At 37.0% G+C, this 18146-nt stretch overlaps 1 long non-coding RNA gene across 1 annotated transcript in view; it reads right to left on the bottom strand.

The window, feature by feature from the left end:
* Positions 1 to 2881: 2881 nt before the first annotated feature.
* LOC148186829 (uncharacterized) overlaps positions 2882 to 18146 on the bottom strand; it is a 28204-nt gene continuing 12939 nt past the window's right edge. The window contains exons 3-5 of the long non-coding RNA XR_015779150.1: positions 17605 to 17741; positions 14726 to 14838; positions 2882 to 2990 (exon numbers count right to left, since the gene is read on the bottom strand). This is a non-coding gene — a long non-coding RNA (uncharacterized LOC148186829). The remainder of the gene's footprint in view (positions 2991 to 14725; positions 14839 to 17604; positions 17742 to 18146) is intronic.

The following is an 18146-nucleotide window of genomic DNA, read 5'->3' as shown; positions in this document are numbered from 1 at the left end:
ACACGTCTCAATCAGGTGTCTCTAAGGACACAGCGCAAAGGGCATTTTATCATATCCTTTCATCTTTGACTTGATATATTATTTGGCCCAGAACACACAAAGGCAGGAACAAAGAAACATACATCCTTATTGTATGCACACTGAATCTCCAGTTTTGACGATTTGCATGTTTTTGCTTAGTTTTAGTGAACAAAGGCTATAATACTGCTCATAAAACAAAACCTTTTCAAATGCAGCTCTAGCCTCTAAAGTGATGAACATTTCATTTGATTTTTAAAAAGGAGGGCAAGCCCTGATACTGTGCTTCCTGTGCATAACAAACATCAGCTTTTTGGCAGGTCAAATACAGCAAGGTAGGAATCAAAAGAATTGCAACACTCCATCCACTACACCACAGATAAGTTAGTCTGGAGCCAGGGCACAAGTGACAAAAATGACATCCTGCTTGTTAATTTGCTCCTGCACAAAAACAGAGTAAAACCAAGATTAAGTCCAACTTTTGTATCAAACCCTAATTTTTTAAAATATTTTAACTGCTCCAATCCGCTGAAAAAGTTATGAGGCTAGAAAGTTTCGCATAAGGCATGAAACATGTCTTTATTCATATGGGATGTGGTTTTTACAGTGTTGAAAACTTTTATTTTAGTCTGCTAAATCCTGAATTTCAAGGGGAAGTCAGCGGATTGACAGGAGAGTAGATATTCAGCCTGTGGTGTCTCTGAATCATAAATCTTCTATGCGTGTCTGCTGCTGGTCCAAGTTATGTTATGACCAAGTTTATGTAATATTTCTGAGGTCATCAGTTCAGTCGTGTCATCGTGAGCTTTTTAGGTGTATTTTCTAAAATTCTAAATGTATATTTTAAAGTTCTGGGAGCCCATTTCTGCCAGTGTGGTGAAAATAAAGATAGTGCCTGTCAGTATAATGAAAAACTATCTCAAAAGTAATGGCAAAGTATCTCAAAATAAATTCGCATCTCAAAATAATGACTTACTTGTCCCATAATAATGACTTTGTATGTCAAAATAAAGACTCGCTTTTCTTAAAATAATGACTTTGTATCTCAAAATAATGATTTACTTATCTCAAAATCATAATTTACTTATCTCATGACTGAATTATCTAGACATTTTGACTAAGTATCACAAATTATAGACCTAATTATCTCAAAATAATGACTTAGTATATCAAAAAAATAACATTATATCAACAAAAATAATTTTTCTAAACATTTACTGTGTTATTTCTGTTTTGAGTCATTTTTGGGGGGAAGATTATTACTATTTTTTAAAATACTAAGTCATTATTGCAAGAAGTTTCTTATTATAATGACTTATAGAGTGTTTGTTTGTTTGTTTGTTTGTTTGTTTTGTTTTTTTGATCAGTCTGCAGAAAATGGACCTCCATAAAAGGATTTTACTATTAAATAATATTTCAAGTTTTGGAAATCACGGCCTTTTCATAATTTAATTTCCATAATTCTATGATTTTTACACACATTCATTGCTTTACTTACAGTACAGATTAATTAATAAAATGGTATTATTGTAAGCCTTAAGTTTTGTGACACAGCTGGCTCAAAGGTAACTCAACGTCGCAAAAAACAATGTGCTCAATACTTTTGTCATTGTCTGTTCTCCTTCCATGTATGGTCATTATCAAACCTTTATTTTGCCCTGTGCACCTCTCTCTGTCAGTCCCAGTGAGCCAGCTGTGAAATTCCAGTCTTTCCAGGAACAATGGGAAGCGTTGACTTCAGAGGAGCGATCCAAGCGATGCCTCTCAGATAAGGAAGTCTGTGGGAGCCACAGAGAGCGCGCAGACATACAGCAGCACTATTTACAGACATGCTTTGTTTCTGCCTTTTGTCTCTCAGGAGGCTCATGGCATGCCAATCATTTCCCTTTGCCCTGATCTGTGCTTCGGATATGAAATCACATCTTATATTTACTCTTTACCCTGTAAGGTAATGTCGTGTGCTTAAGAAACAACTATGATCTCAGTCTCAGATCAACATCAGTCCAATAACCAGCGACCCAATATCAGATTCAAACTAATTTATTAGCCTCAAATATAATTTTATGTGGAATTTTGCCTTAACAACCATGTTTGTTGATGCAAATTGGGATTATGGTAATACTTTGTTTTAACTCTCCCGATTAAACTCTATATATGAAAATTATATAAAAATTAATGATTTAATTAATATGAAAATTCTCTCCCCGTGCGGTTGTCATGAATGTTTAAGTTACCTTTATGGACCAAAACCATTTTTTGTACCTGGCAATAAACATGTTTATTTGTGCCTTATGTGGCCATTCAAGGAACTGCATTCTTTGGCACACGTGCATTGGCTTTATTTAGTCCTGGAGGTTGACGCTTGTTTTTATACATTTAATTGATTGATTGATTGATATCTTTATTCGAACATGTGAAAACAGCAGTGAAAAATAAATAATCAAAATAAAAAAAGAAGAAAAAGAATATATATATATATATATATATATATATAAATGAATAAATAAATCAAATCTAAATAAGTAATTTGCATCCATCATCATTTAAACATGCTCGAAAATGAGTAGGAAGAAGTAAGAATTTATTTAATGCTACCCCCTATTCTCTATTTCAGCTACATAATTGAATGTTATAGTTATTAAGCAGTTAAAAAACATGCAATTAAGTGTTACGGGTATTAAGGGTGACAAAGTGAATTTAACTGTCCTTCACTTCATGCCACATGGCACCACTGAAAACAATGGTCCACATATTTACACACTATGACATATATATATATATATATATATATATATATATATATATATACACACACACACACACACACACACACACACACACACTCATTCTCCTCTTTACTTGCCTGAGGTTCAGTGTGTCCTTTATTGTCCACTTCCTGCACAGCAGTCAGCTGCTTCCTAACTGGCGCCACACCAATCAGCAAACGCCGGCCCCCCATCGTCACGGTAACACTATGAGGGGGTCAAGAGCAAAGGGAGAAAAGATGAGAAATGTTGATAGGAAGAAAAGGGACATTCCCTGTGTTAAAAGTTGTTGCGGAAATTGCATTTTGCAATATGGCAGGCGCTTTGGCCACAAAAGGTGTAAGATCATGTCACAGACTGATAATGGATACTGCCTGGAACTTTCCTTTATTATGTCAGTGGGTTAAAAAAAATTTTTTTTCATTAAATGGACTATGTAATCATAATTTCAGGTAATCCCCCCCCAAAAAAAACAGTTTGGGGGGGGTTTCCACTTTTGGGTATATTCCCTTAAAGCAACAGTGCACCATAATGGTTAGAAATGAAAGTTTAAAATGTTAATACATTTTTATACAATACTCATGGGAAAAAAAATTCATCTGTTTTTTTTGTCCAAACGTTGCCCTCAGACAATATTTCGTGAAACAGCCCATACGTGTTAAAGAGTGTATGTAAGCATATTTCAGCAAAGTACACCAAACTATCATAAGAGTTAACGGTCAATGTTCTGTGTTATTTGTTTAACATGTAAATTAGTGTTTTCATCGTCCTGGTGTGTGTCTGTCCTGACACAAACTATATGTTGCCACTATTTACTGTTTTGCTGCTGGTTTATAGCAGATTGTTGTCTTTCAAACTTTTTAAGTCTGATTTATCTTCACAGATACCAAGTAATAGTACTATTTTTACCCTCTTCTAATTTGAAGAGTCATACAATAATACTGCATTTGTTCTGCAAAATGTGTGTCAAATAAAAGCCTTTAGTTTGCTCTGCAGAGAGGACCCACAAAGTGCACAGTTTTAGCAGACTATACAGTGTGACAGCCTGAACATTATTGAAACATTAAACAAGATTAACAACATTATTCAACTTATTTAGTTTTATTTGTAGTCTTAAAAAGAAAATTATGACGAATGTTATGCTTTTGAACAGTATATAAACCTCATACGCAATACCAAAAACTGACATGGTGGGATTAAGTGTTGCTTCAAGGTGGTGTTTCAAAAAACATTAGCAATTTAACAATTTTCTATTACTTAATTATCAAATAAAGCACATTATACAATTTAAAATCAAACTTTACACATCTATTATCATGAATGCAAGATTTTCAAGATTGCAAATACAAAAATAGAAATTTTCAGACCATGTGTATGGAGAGAGTTAATGGATCTAAACCATGTGAGTAAGCCCCAAAAGAGGGACTCATATGGCCTCCAGAGAGTCATGTTACAATTTAAACAGCATTAGTGGTGTCCTTAGGGCCCTGGCTTTTTTTTTTGAGTATTGCAACATGAGTTAGTATGTATTGTGTGAGACTTAACAGTCAGAAATGGGTATGTTACCTAAGGGCAACAGCTTAGAGGATTAATAGATAGGGAAAAAAAGCACATAACTGATTCATATTTAATGTCATCTTTTATAAAAGCACACAGGTTATTGACTCATTAACTTATCTTCTAATCATTCAAAATTACAAGACCCATTCCAAGACTCTCTGGTGTGATTTTATTCATTGTGAGAGATAAATCTCAAGTCAGGCTGTCTGCTTTAGCTGTAAGGCAAGAAATTCAATTTCATCATGAATGCCGTGGACATGTACGGAGAGAGAGGGAGAGGGGGAACCGGTTCAAAGTGAAATCCTGATAGATTCTGAGAAAAGATTCAGAGTGCCAGATGAATGAAATACAGTGGAGTGTGCTGGAGGGGTGAGTAGATATGAGAGAAAGGAAAAAGATGAATATAAAGAGGAGAGAGTGAGAGAGATGAAGGCAGCGGGAGAAGAGAGATGGGGAGATCTGACAGGGGGGACAGCTCTCTTTCATAAAGAGCATTGGATATGAGCTTCAGTCTGTCTCCCCAGGGGATGTGGCCTGGTTTCTCTTTTCCAATCACACACACACACACACCCACACACACACACACACACACACACACACACACACACACACACACACACACACACACTTACTCACATATACAGTGAGCTGTCAGTAGAAGCTAACACTATATTAACCACGGGCACACAAACAAAATACTAAGAAGTCTAAGAAGGTGAAACATACAGTTAATATAAACATTAATGCCCAGAGCCTAATTCATTCCTCTGTCAGTTTTTTACGTGTGGATTAACAAAGACTTTGATGCAAACTGAGAAAAACACTCGAAGCATCAACAGTGAATGTCAGCCTTTGGTGTCGGTTGTCCAGCAGCTCAGGCTCCTTCACCGACAGTAACTGCAACAGACTTCAAAGCAACACAGTGACATGTTGCTTTCAGCCGAATCCGACCAGGACCGGGTTGCACCAGCTATTCAGAAAGCCATTCCTAAGTCTGGGTCGTAAAGTTCTCCAAAAGTAACTACAAAAATCTGAAAAAAGTAAATGCTAATTAAAAAGATTCAAGGAAGCCAAAAGTAATTAAACATAACAATCAGTCTTAATTTATGTTTAGTTCTAATTCGAATTAAGTTACATAAAATTTACTCATATTTACTTAACACCGTGAAGTTGCCGCAACTTAAAAATGATAAGATGATTTAAATCAATCTTTCCAAGTTGTAGGAACTTCAGTAAACCAAGTTTATGGAGCTATTTATCTATATTCTGCTGTATGCAAACTACTCAGTCATATTTGTATATTCTTAATTAGACATCTTTATAAAAGAGAACTCACAGATCTCTTATATTCCTCATTGGCAATATCCTCTTTTTGATGATCAAGTCAAGCCAGACTAAGTTGGTTTAGTTGCTGACACTTAAAACAAAGTGACCTCAATTGTCATTTTTAGGTTGCAACAACTAAAGTAAATAAAGCCAAACATTGCATGAACTTAACAATTAGATAGGAAGTAAACATAAATAAAGATTAATGTATGTACTGATCTGTTTTTATGGCAATCGGTTTTAAAGATTATTTGAGGTAGGATCAACTTTTTTTCAAGATTTTACAGTGTAGATTCAAATGCTTGATTTTACTAAAATCAGCTGCACCATTAAACATTTTAAAAAGTCTGTAAGATGGATGCCAAAAATAACAGTTTTGGGGGGGCTTTACTTGGTTTATTTATACATGTATACATAGATAAATACTATGTTTATAAGTTCATGTAGTTTTGAAAGAGTGGATAATATTTGATTATGCTAATCTCACCAAATGTCTTTGGTATTAAAAAAAAAAAAAATCATGGATTATTTGTATTAACCAGCCAAATCCATAATTTTCCGGTTAAAATTCCATCATTTCTTTCAAGCGACACTCATCAGATGTTTCAATCAGGCTACCATAAATCAAGCTTTGCAGAGCGATGAAGTAAAACTGTTGGAAATTCCAGTGGCAGAATTTCCTTCAGCACACCAAAGGTTTATCAAGACTTCAGCAATAACATGCCAGTCTTCGATGCATTGTGTTGAATTTTGTGGCCCATTCACCCGGATACTGACTGTGATACCTTATCAGTGCTGAGCTCTCTGTTGTCTGGAAAGATGACCATAAAAGTTTGGGTGAGCTTTTTCTCGCTCTTGGTATTTCCTGTCCTCCAAATTCCTTTCAGGCTAAAAGCTGAAGCCTGAAGGAACAATATTCACTGCCGGTACCCTGGGGTTGACTGGATGGATTTATTAATGCAAATAAGTTACATCCTGTTAAGAGTTAGGCTTTCATCTGTTTCTTTTCTTTTTTTTTGTAAGTGCAAATTACTAGGGCTAAAGAAACAGGTACGATTTATTTTCTATCTTTAAGGCACATTAACTGTTATAATATTATTTCAGGAGAAAAGACTTATTATATCAAAGAAATTTACAATGTAGAGAGGCAATCCACTTCTGCACAAATATCTAAAATGAGCTGAAAAGATAAACATAAACTTATCGTACAGGGAAAATGCAGGAAAGACGAAGCGAGCTGAGCTGTAGCCCCCGGTGAGAAACACTTCATCTCTGACTGCTTCTTTATTCTCTTTCATCTTTCCTGCTTGTTTTTTTTACTCCCTCTGTTTTACATTTGTTATCTATTCAATGTTTTTTTTGGGGATCTTATATTATACCCACTCCCACCTCCACTGCTCATCTACACATTGCTTATTTTACCCCAGATCACACACTCACACACGCACACTCATGCACACCCCCACACTGATTTTGTAAACACGTTCATCCTTCATTCATGTGTATTTTCAGATTGCAGCTGAAGTAAAAGTAAATCCCAAAACTCCAAAAATACGGATCTCAGGCTCAAGATATTCACCCCAATGTATTTTATGCATCGAATACATCAAAATTGACATTTCCTTGCAAATGTACAGTTTTGAATTCACCAAATTGCACAGATAAGCTTCAATGAAATACATTGGTTGGTTTTCAGAAATTACATTTACAGCAAGCAGAGTGCTAATAAATAAAGATGCGCAAGTCAGGAAAACAGAAATTTCAAATTACGTTATTTTCCAGTGATCTGGATTCAAATAGTCAGATTGCTTCTCTGCTTTGGGTAAACTTTCGGCACCCATTTTTATACCTAAATGCCAAAATCTTACCCCAAGCTTAACCGAACTGTAGCTATACTGAGAATCAATGAACATGAAGTCCTCGAATGAGTGTCTGTGTAAAGATAAATCTTTCCCATATTTACCTCAATATATTGTTCTTTAGTTACAGTAAATCTGTTTTATTTTGTCTGGTGTTTAACATGCAACACTGACATATACTGTAAAAGAAACAGCCTGACTAGAAGTAGGAGAGGGCTGCTTGACTCTAATTTTGGCATGGACAAAAAGTAGGATGATCCCCTAACAAATTATATAAGTCATCAAATAAGTCATTGGTGACATGAGGGTCAGTCTATTCACCAGAAGAAAATGTTCAAATCTTATGTTACTGTAAACCATAACAGCGTTACATTTGGACATTTCATATGTATTATTACCAATGTTTCTGAAGAGACGTAAATTTTGAGCTGATTTTGTTATTGGGAGGTAAAAGAGATGGTCGATGGCGTGTCACCTCGGCAAGACGCTCGCCATGCTGCAGACCAGTGGGGGACACGGGTTGTCATTCGGCGACCTTTCCTGGAGCCTAGAGACACCTGCTACACTACAAACTGCTGTTTGACACCAACAGACAACAACAATTGTCTTTTGCCACCAATTGTGGCCTTTTCCAACAGTGTTTGTGCTACTAAAACCAAGTGCTTTTTACCGATGTATCATGCCGTTTTTGTGCGGCGCTTCCTAGCAGTGTTGCCCAGTGTTGTTTGAGCCAAGAGACATGAGCATTTTTTACCAACACATCATGGAGTGGTAGCATTTCCCAGCAGTGTTTCCTGGTGGCATTTGAGCATAACATCTCACAATTTCTATCAGCAAACAACAACACCTTGTCTTCTGCCAACACATAATGTCATTTCCCAGCGGCATTTGGGCCAAGGAACACATCACAGTGTTTTCACCAGGATCTGTGGCACCAGAACAGGGTGCTTTGAACCAACACATCACAGTGTCTTCCACTGCCGTTTGAATCAAGTAACCTGGGTGTCTTTTACCAATCTGCCCCTGCTTTTCCGTCTATAATAGTGTAAATTAATGCATAATAATACATGTGACCAGTTGTAAATAGACAAAATATTAACCAAGTACCAAGTTATTCTACCAAACTTTAGACTTCATACCACTCGTTTCGGAGTGATGAACTGATGAAAATGGGGTTTCCTTGCAGGCAAAAAGTATGTTTACAATGGACAGGCAGTGACTGAGGACTCTCTGTTCTGTTTTCATCTCTCTCTCTGTACCTTATTCACCTCACTTACTTCCTCTCTGGGAAAGAAAAAAATGTGCATTTCCTCCTTCCCTTTCATTTGTGCGCCTTTGAAGAGTGTATAAAAGATAACAGTTTTGCTTTTGGGTAAGAGGCAAACAGAGACGTCACCGAACATTTCAGCAGAAATATTCAGAGAGCTGTCCTTGTCACGGAGTTCAGCAGCCTGACACACATACAAAACTCAAGAGCTGATGTGCACACACGCATAGACGTGCACGAACATTCACACATACGCACACTGATTTAGCGACTCCAGAGTTGCTTTGAAATGCAAATGTTTCGACCACGTTCTGGGGAATACTGTGCTGGGAAAGAATAACATACTCTCCTGACAAAAATGGAAAAACAAAAAACACAAAAAGAAGAAAGACAATGACAAGGAAAAGTCAGGCATCTGCAAACAAATCACTCCCTTAAGACACAAAGTGACTTTGTAAGATTTTAAAGATTTTTTTTTGTCAAAGTGGACAAAAGATTTGTGATGAATCATTCAGATATTTTGTGACACCGGTTTATCTCCAAGATGCCATTTATGTCATCCCAATAAAACCACCATACGAGGAAGACATATTTAACCCTCTGAAACTTAATCGACATCAGTTTTCTTGTGCTGTGTTTAGGCTTCTTTTACAAGCTGTATAACCCTTCAAAAACTGAGAAAATATGTTTGATTTTTTTTTTAAAACATAGGAAAAAAGGCCTTGACCAATTTGGCAGGAAAACACATTCCAAGAAACTTTACCTAAAACTTGTCCAGAAAAAATGTCCAGAAAACATATTACAATAATTTTATATTTAGAATTATGTCACAAAATCTAATAAAATATATATATATAAAAAACACACACATTTTTTCAGCACTTTTTCTAGGTATTTTCCTTGTTTGTTTTTAGCTTTTGTTTTGGCTGATCTTCTTTTTTTTTTATCACTGGAAGACTACTTGAATAAATTAATTAGATATAACCGTATTCAATGCCATATTTCAGAACTTTAGATGGTTTTTGCTAATTCCATGATTTTTACAAGCTTAAAAATGTGAAATTCCATGATTATTCCAGATTTTCCATGACTGTGGGAACCTTGTGAAATACTTAGACTATTCATTACATTTTCTACAGTGTACATAGTAATCTGTAACCTATTATATTTCAAAACTAACCTTCCCAACACTGCCTACAAGTCTGGTATACAAAACACCACCAACTGCAGACTGTGGTTTTTTGACCCCTGCAATCTGAGTCCTGAGGGGGTTTCTTTCTTTCTGCTTCTTTAACCATTACCTGGCATGAGCACGGTGGAAAGAGAAGGAGGTAGAGAGCCAGGCAGAATGATAAATAAGTGCTCTGTGTGTGTGTGAGTGTGTGTGTGTCTGTGAGATCGCTCCTGGTGCCTCATGGGGATGATTACATCATTTCTAATGTGTCATTACGCAGCATCTTGTCTTTTTTCTTAGCCTCAGGAAAATACCTGACACAAACATCCCATTTTCTTCATACACAGGCTTGTTTATTAATGTTCCTCTTTAACCATCCATCCTCTCTGGCTGGATTTTCACACACACACACGCACACACACACCAACAAATTGATTGCACACACAAGCGTGGCCATAAAATCTTGCTGCAAACTCATTGGCTGAGGCAGCGCATCCCTCTGACCAATGAGAGTGCGGGAGAGGTCTGTGGACTTGTGGCCTGCTGAAACTACTCAGTGACTGAATCATCTTGCCAATTCATGAACACGCACGCAAACGGAGGGCAGATGAGGGGAAGTGGGACACGTCTTGCATACAAAGCAGGCGGATTTGTCTCAAAGAGGCAGAAATATTGGGGAAAAAGGTGAAGAAAATGTGACATCACTATTATTACTACTGATTGCTCGACTCCTGTGTGTCTGTGTGCGTCTCCTCTTATTCTCCATCTCTTCTCATCACCCCTTGCTAATTGACTCCTCTATGTCAGCGAGCATTTGTCTCCTTCCCCTGCCTCTGTCGCTATATTTCTCTCCTCTGTTCTCATTTTTCCTCCAAATTGTTTATTATCGGGGCCCAAATCTTCCCCACTGCTCGTCCATCATTCTCCCCCCTCTGTTCTTCAAACTCATTAGCTCCTTTTAAGCATTTTCCCGTTTTCTTTCTTTATCTCTGGCTTCCTCATCTACTCTCCTCCTTTCCTTACCCTCCTCTTCCTCCCTGCTCTTGCATATTGCTTCCAACTGACAGAGTAATTAGTTTCTCTGGGCTGGCGATCAGCCTGTATTCCCAGCAAGGATTCATAAATCAGCAGCGTGCTCTCTTAAGTTGTACTTTCACTGAGAAGCACAGTGTTTATATGTGAGCTTAGGCAAAAGATAGATGAAAAATGAAGGAAAAGATGAAAGTGTGGAAGAAGAGATGGGGCTAAATAAATATGCATAAGAGAAAATGACAGAGGGGAGACGGAGGTCAAAAGGACGTCACTTTGATAAATTATACAACGTCAGACATGCTTCTCCTTTTTTTTCCACCTGTCTTTGTATTTGTGGAAAATTTTCTGATTGGATAGTCAGATGTGAATGATTGGATAAGAAGAGGGTGTCTGTGAATGGCTTCTATAACACACGCACAAAGACGAGGTTATATAACAGCTGAATTCAATCATTTTGTGAGTTTGCTCTTTCTCTGTCTGTCAGTGAAAATCAACATCACAGCTTGATTTTCTTTTTTTTTCCATGAAAGAAACGCCCGTGCCAAAGGCTATCACTGCAGTTACGCTGACGTTGCATCACTGCCGTCATGGTTGCATCATGGGAGCAGGTTGGTCTTTGGAGTGAATGGATACGGGGTCACTCATGTCAGACCGGGTTGTGGTGAGTGTGTATGTTAGTCTAAGAAGAGTTATGTCACAACATTTTGGTGTTTATATTTTTGGTGACATTTTTTCATAAGGCACCCATTCTAATGGGTTTATAAGTTGTTACTTATGGCATTATTAATGGTAAACAAATAATTAATTCATGTTTTAAAGATAAGTTATGAGCCATTCAAGTTATAAATATTCTCATGAAGCCCTATACTGTTTATGTACTGCATTTTTTTTTTATTTCCTCTCTGTATTTAACTCTTTTCAATGGATGATTACTGAACGGGCCTGCTAGGCACCAGCCCAGAGGCCCAAAATGTCAAGGCACCCACTGGCCTTCATTTCTTAAATGTCACTCAAATTAACACAAACTGACAAGGAAGAGACTCAAATTATCACAAAGACACACAAGAAGAGCACAAAGAAATGCACAGGAACTGAAAAGACACAAAATAACAACAAGAACGAGCAAACAACCACAAACAAAATCAAAATAACTATAAAAACATGCAAAACACAATATAACAAAGAGACACAAAATAACTATAAAAATGGTCAAACCGAAACCACACAGAGAAACAAAATGACCACAAAGCAACACAAAATGGCTACAAAAACATGCAAAACCACCACAAAGAGACACGAAACAACCACCACAAGAAACAAAATGATCACAAAAAAACTCAAAATAACTACAAAAACAAGCAAAACAACCACAAAGAGAATCAAAATAACTACAGAAACATGCAAAACCACCACAAGACACAAAATGATCACAAAAAACACAAAATAACTGCAAAAACAAGCAAAACAACCATAAAGAGAATCAAAATAACTACAAAAACATGCAAAACCACCCCAAAAGACACAAAATTACCCCAGGGAGACACAAAAACCACAAAGATTTGCACAACCACTAAAGAAAGATGCAAAACAACAACAAAAAGGGGTCAAACTGAGTCTGCCATTCTCTCTGCTTGATATAAAGCATGACATCTGATTGTGTTAACTGCTGATGGAGCCTTTAGTTTCAACTTGTCAACTCTTTATAAAGGGTGCCTAATTGGAAAATAGCACCCAGCTTTCTTTCTGACAAAGTACTTCTTATCTTTCTAATATCTATTTAACATCACACAGCCACCCATGTGTCTCTGGCTGCAAAATGTGTGTGTGTTTGTGTGCGTGGCACCATTTGCTCAGTAGATGCGGCCAGTTTTGTAGCCAACTGCCAAAATGGGACAGATGCTATTTGCGAATTCTTTTACAGGGTTTCATTTATCCTCCTCGTGCGCCAGATGGGCATGGTTCGCCTCGCAGGACAATACAATGAGTCATAAAGTTTCGACAATCACAGGAAAAGTATCCGAGTGTCGATTTATTGCACCTTTCTTTGTCCCGACACTCTGAAAAGTACTTTTTTTGTTTTTTTAAAGTACAGCTCAGTCCAGGTTTGAGTGGTTGGTTTCCAATTCAGAGCGACGCCTCTGTGCTCAGAGTCTATTCTCTTTTATCTAATCTCTGAGTAGGCAGCAACTTTCCTGATCGAAAACTCACTTTTGTAACTCTGGCATCACATATATTTTTGCTGTGACATCTACTGCTTCTTATGAAAAGATTAGATGCAGTAACACACACACACACACACACACACACACACACACACACACACACACACACACACACACACACACACACACACATTGCTTTCAGATAGTGTGGGTGTTCTTTGCAATCTTGCCACTCTGTATCTCTCCCTTAGTTCTGCTTGATACATATCAGCTATTACGTAAAGATGCTGACTGCCTTGCTGTGCAGGGAGCAGAGCTGTGCTGCTGACTGGCTGACTGAAATGTCAAGTGCTGTCGGAAGAACAGTTTCTATAAGATACTGCAGAGCTGCAGTCACAGTCTTGCCCGGCCAGATGACTATCAGGCCTGGCTCAAATAAGTGTCAGTGAAAGCCGATATTTTATCCTGTGCGGAGCTCGATAGATGGGCGGCATTCGCAGCACTGGGTCAGTGTGAGTTTAGTTGTCAGCTGCAGAAAACTCATGACTTTTGAGACATAATTGTAAAACAGCACCAACTTCTGCTGCTTATGTCAACAATCACTGGCAAAAAAATGTCTGACAAAAACTTGTCTGTATGCCACAGGGCTGTGAGAGAGAACAGAGCCCAAGAAAACAAATTCTTCAGAGACAGAAGATGGAAAAATCAGATGGCCATCAGCACTTTTTGTCTCCCACTCTGTCAGTCACAAATGTCAAGAAGACAGCCAAAATATCCCAGACAGTTAAAAAAAATGAAATACAATGCCTCAGATGGGCACTGAGGATTTTAAGGAAAAGGATTATAGGCAAACAAATGGTCGAGTGTCCTGGAGGGTATATGCTCATAGTAGCTGCTGCATGTCATACGCTGACATTTTTGTCTCATCGTATCTCGTCAATGAAATTAAACATAGATTTTGTCATAGTTTTTATTATTGACATCAATTTTTAACTTGTTAATGTCTTACTTTTACCATAGAAAAATGTTTTTTTTACTCTTCATCACTGTTTTTATCAACAAAGTTAAAACTGATTTCACAGAGACAAGAGCTAGGCTCAAAACTAGCTTTAGAATTGAAGACACCCTGTACGAAAAAGTTATTTTTACATCCACTGTATCTCACTATCACAAATTTCTAGCGTCCTTGAGCCCTGATAAATGTATTTAATGCTTTTTCTTCTTCATAAACTGTAAAATCTGACAAGTTTATGTTGCTTAAAATAATCTTGGAAACTGACTTCAAAAGGAAAGTAAATATAACTGTTAGTCTTGATTTATGTCGACTTTATATCTTATTATTAAGTGTACACAAAATTTAGCTATATTTACTTAATTTTGTGAAGTTGTTGCCACTTAAAAATGACAAATGATTATCTTGTTCTTTCTAGGTGACAGCTACTTAGGAAAACTAAGTTACCGTAAAACTTCAAATTTAAGCCTGTCCAAATTAAATGCCCAGTCCCTTTTACAAAGTGGGTGTGACTACACATTTAGACAAATAAATGAAGTTGGCTACTCACTCTTTCACTTGGTCCTGAAACCTGGCACCTCTTGTGCAGTCATCCAGAGGGCCGGATTGGATCCTTTGGCAGACCGGTTCTGGCCCACAGGCCGTATGTTTGACACCACTGGTCTACAACAACAAAAAAAACTCTGATTACAGCACGCCCACAAACACATGGAGGTAGCATGACATCATTCCCTATTAAGGACACCATTGGCATATTACACTATTGCGGAGCAAATAGTTGTTTGATGCTACACTGAGAATATCTTTTTACGTTTTGGAGCACTATATTCATTCCACATATGACATCATTGGGACTGGAAAATGGCAGCATTTTTCACAGTGCTTTTAAAGTCTGGTTTGCCATCTAATCAATTTTCAACAAACAATTCTGCAAATTATGTCCTCATAATGAAATCACTGTGATCTCGTCTGCTACCATTGAGCACGAATCTTCAACCATAAATCACCCGCATTTCAAAAAGTTACAAAGCTGCCTGAAGACTTTATAATTGTGTACAAGTGCATTGTTAATGTGATCAGTCACAATAATGTAGATGGTTGCAATGTAAATAGCAAAGGTCATAAGAATTCCCATCATGTTGCTGCTGATAACTCAAATGTAATGCTTGGGGGAATTTTTGTCAGTGGGAATAAGCAGTCAAACTCTGGACTGATTATAATGAAAGAAGATACTGTATGCTGTATCGGTACTGTATATTGTTATGCTGTAGATGCACACTGACTGCAAGTTGATAAATAACTTATGAGAAAGTGCTTTAACTCTTTAAAACCTGCATTAATGTCACTTTTCTTGTGCTGCTTTCAGACCTTTAAAAAGTATTTAAACCTCTGAACTCTGAGTAAAATGGTTAAATTTCTTTCAAATACATTGCAAAAAAGATGAAGGAAGAATATTTCCACAAATTGCAAGAAATTAGTAGATTTATTTTATTTTCTTAAAAATGTAGGGGAAAATATCTAGAGAAAAAAGGAAAATGCTAAGGAAAAACTAAATTCTAATTATCATAATTACAAGTTTAAAATTGTTCTAGAATTGTTATATATTTTTAGCACTTTTTCAGGTAATTTCCTTGTTTGTAATTTTACTTTCTTATATATGTATCTTTCTGCTAATTTTCGGGCAAAATCTTTGTACTTTTTACTAATTTCTTGCTATATTGGGCGTAATTTCTTCTTAAGTTGCCAATTCTTGCCAATTCTTTCTAAAAGAAGTCAAGCCAATTTGCTTAGGATTCAAAGGGCTCATTAAAATTTGACATAATAATATACGTACAGTGACAAATGTGAACATTTGGCACACTTATTTGCAAAAAACTTTTCACTGAAAGCACCCTCCTATTGTCCTTTGACAACGTTTTGCAATCCTCAAAGAATAGCGTGCAGCGGAATAGTTTCCCCCGTGGTGCCTGAGTGTCTGCTGTCCAGTCAGTGCTGTTCAGGGGTGTGTCGAACAGGGACGGAGACGTCTAAGGAAAAGGACAGACACTGAAACGGCTCAGACAATGGCTCTGGCCTGCCTCTGCTATTTTGAGAGGCTCCTTCCACCTTTAGCTTTGCCCAAAACTTCACCCGTCCGCCTCTTCTCAGCTCAGCTTTATCGTTTTGGTCTCGTGCGAGCAGGAGTGTAATCTAAATGAGAGGATGAGTCATACAGTGTGGACTGAAACGGCTTCCTGGATGCTGCCATCTGAACAATGGGTGAAGAATTGCCAGCAAGGTTTTTATGGGTCAGGAGTGAATTCAGATCTAGACAGAATTTCTAGTTTTCTAGTAAAGTCAGGTTTCCCTCGCATTTTTATAGATAAAATTTCACTTTTTCATGACTTTTCAAAGACTCCTTTATTTTTATTGCTCCACTTGCCCGGTTAATACATAATTTCAGCAACACCAATGATGTGTTCAAGGACTGTCGGCAATTCGAAAATCCACATTTCTGTTTTTACAGTTTCTGGCTATGATAAAAAAAATTGTTATTTTGGGGATTATTAAAGAACACCCTCCAAATAGTTTTTCATTAAAAAGAAAAAAAAATTCAAAAATTTTTCCAGTTTTCTATTTTTAAAAAAAATAATAATATATATATTTTTTAAATATTTTTTTTAATAGCTGATTTTTGTTTGGACAACATGCCTTCCAAACCCATGGTTTTCTTTTAAAATATTTTTTTAAAAGAAAATTGGCCAAACTTTTCATGTTTTCTATAAAAAATGCCAAAAAATATTACATCTTAAAAATTCGCCTTAAAAAAAAAAGTTCACCATAAAATTCCAAAACAATTTAAAGAAAAAAATCACCAGAACATTTTTACAGGAAAAAAATGCCAAAAAATGAATTTAAAAAAAAAAGAAGGAGATGAAGTTGCAAGTTTTAAAGAAAACATGCCTTCCAAACCTGCAGGCCTGCATTAAAATAAAAACAAAATACAGCCATTTAAAGTTGTAGGCTCCTTCCCTAATGCCAAAAATTATGTGACATGCTTCATGGACACTAATGAAGGGAGAGATGAAACATAGACAGAAAATGAATACACTTTCATTGTGGACAAATAAAAATGAAACCAAAACATTGATGAAACACATCAATGCATACTAAAGCCACATTATCATCAGCTGCAGAAAATATATCTCAATGTTATGTTACATTAGTGTCATTTAATGTTTTACACACAACATATTTCCATGATTTTTCCAACACTTTCAATGATTATTACTAGTTCCATGACTTTTCCAGGCCTGGAAAATGTGATTGTGGAATTCCATGACTTTTACCAGGTTTTCCATGACCATGGAGACCCTGTAGAATGTACCCCGAAACGAGCACATGGATATATTTGTTTTCTTTTTCTTGTATCTGAATGTATGATCTCACCCTTCTGCTTGAGGAGGATCCAACATGAGAAGTCTACAACACACACCGACTGTAACAGCGCCCTCAGCACAGGAAGCCCAGCCTTCCGATGACAGGAAGCAGCCCTCGCCATGGAGACAGCAGTCTGATCTGGTGTCCTGCAGGTCAAACACAAGCACACACATACACACGCAATGTGATGCCATCTATGGAAGAGGTAGTGACTTGGAAATCTTCAGGGTAAAAAAAAAGAATCAGTGAACACATGCACAAACCTCTTCCCTGTTTATACAGACCGTAACCTTTAACCAACGGAGAGCACACACACACACTTTCACTCAACCCCGAGGTCAACACGGCTTCTTTAAATAGATAGGAAGCTCAAAGCTGCTGTCAGTGCATGAGGAGGTGATGACCTAGTCTCTATCCTCTCCTGTCTCATTGTCTTTTGATCTCTCCTCTGTGAATCCCCTCTTCTTTCCGTTTTGTTTTAAACTGACGCTCAGGCAGCATGTGGGATGAGACTGTTCTAAAAGTATCTAAAAGACTATCTTAATGTGTAT

This window comes from Plectropomus leopardus, chromosome 16 (assembly GCF_026936395.1).
Source record: "Plectropomus leopardus strain MGB_pleo_1.0 chromosome 16, ASM2693639v1, whole genome shotgun sequence".
Classification (NCBI taxonomy): domain Eukaryota; kingdom Metazoa; phylum Chordata; class Actinopteri; order Perciformes; family Serranidae; genus Plectropomus; species Plectropomus leopardus.
The sequence above is the reverse complement of the archived record's forward strand: the minus strand, read 5'-3'. Positions and strand labels throughout refer to the sequence as shown.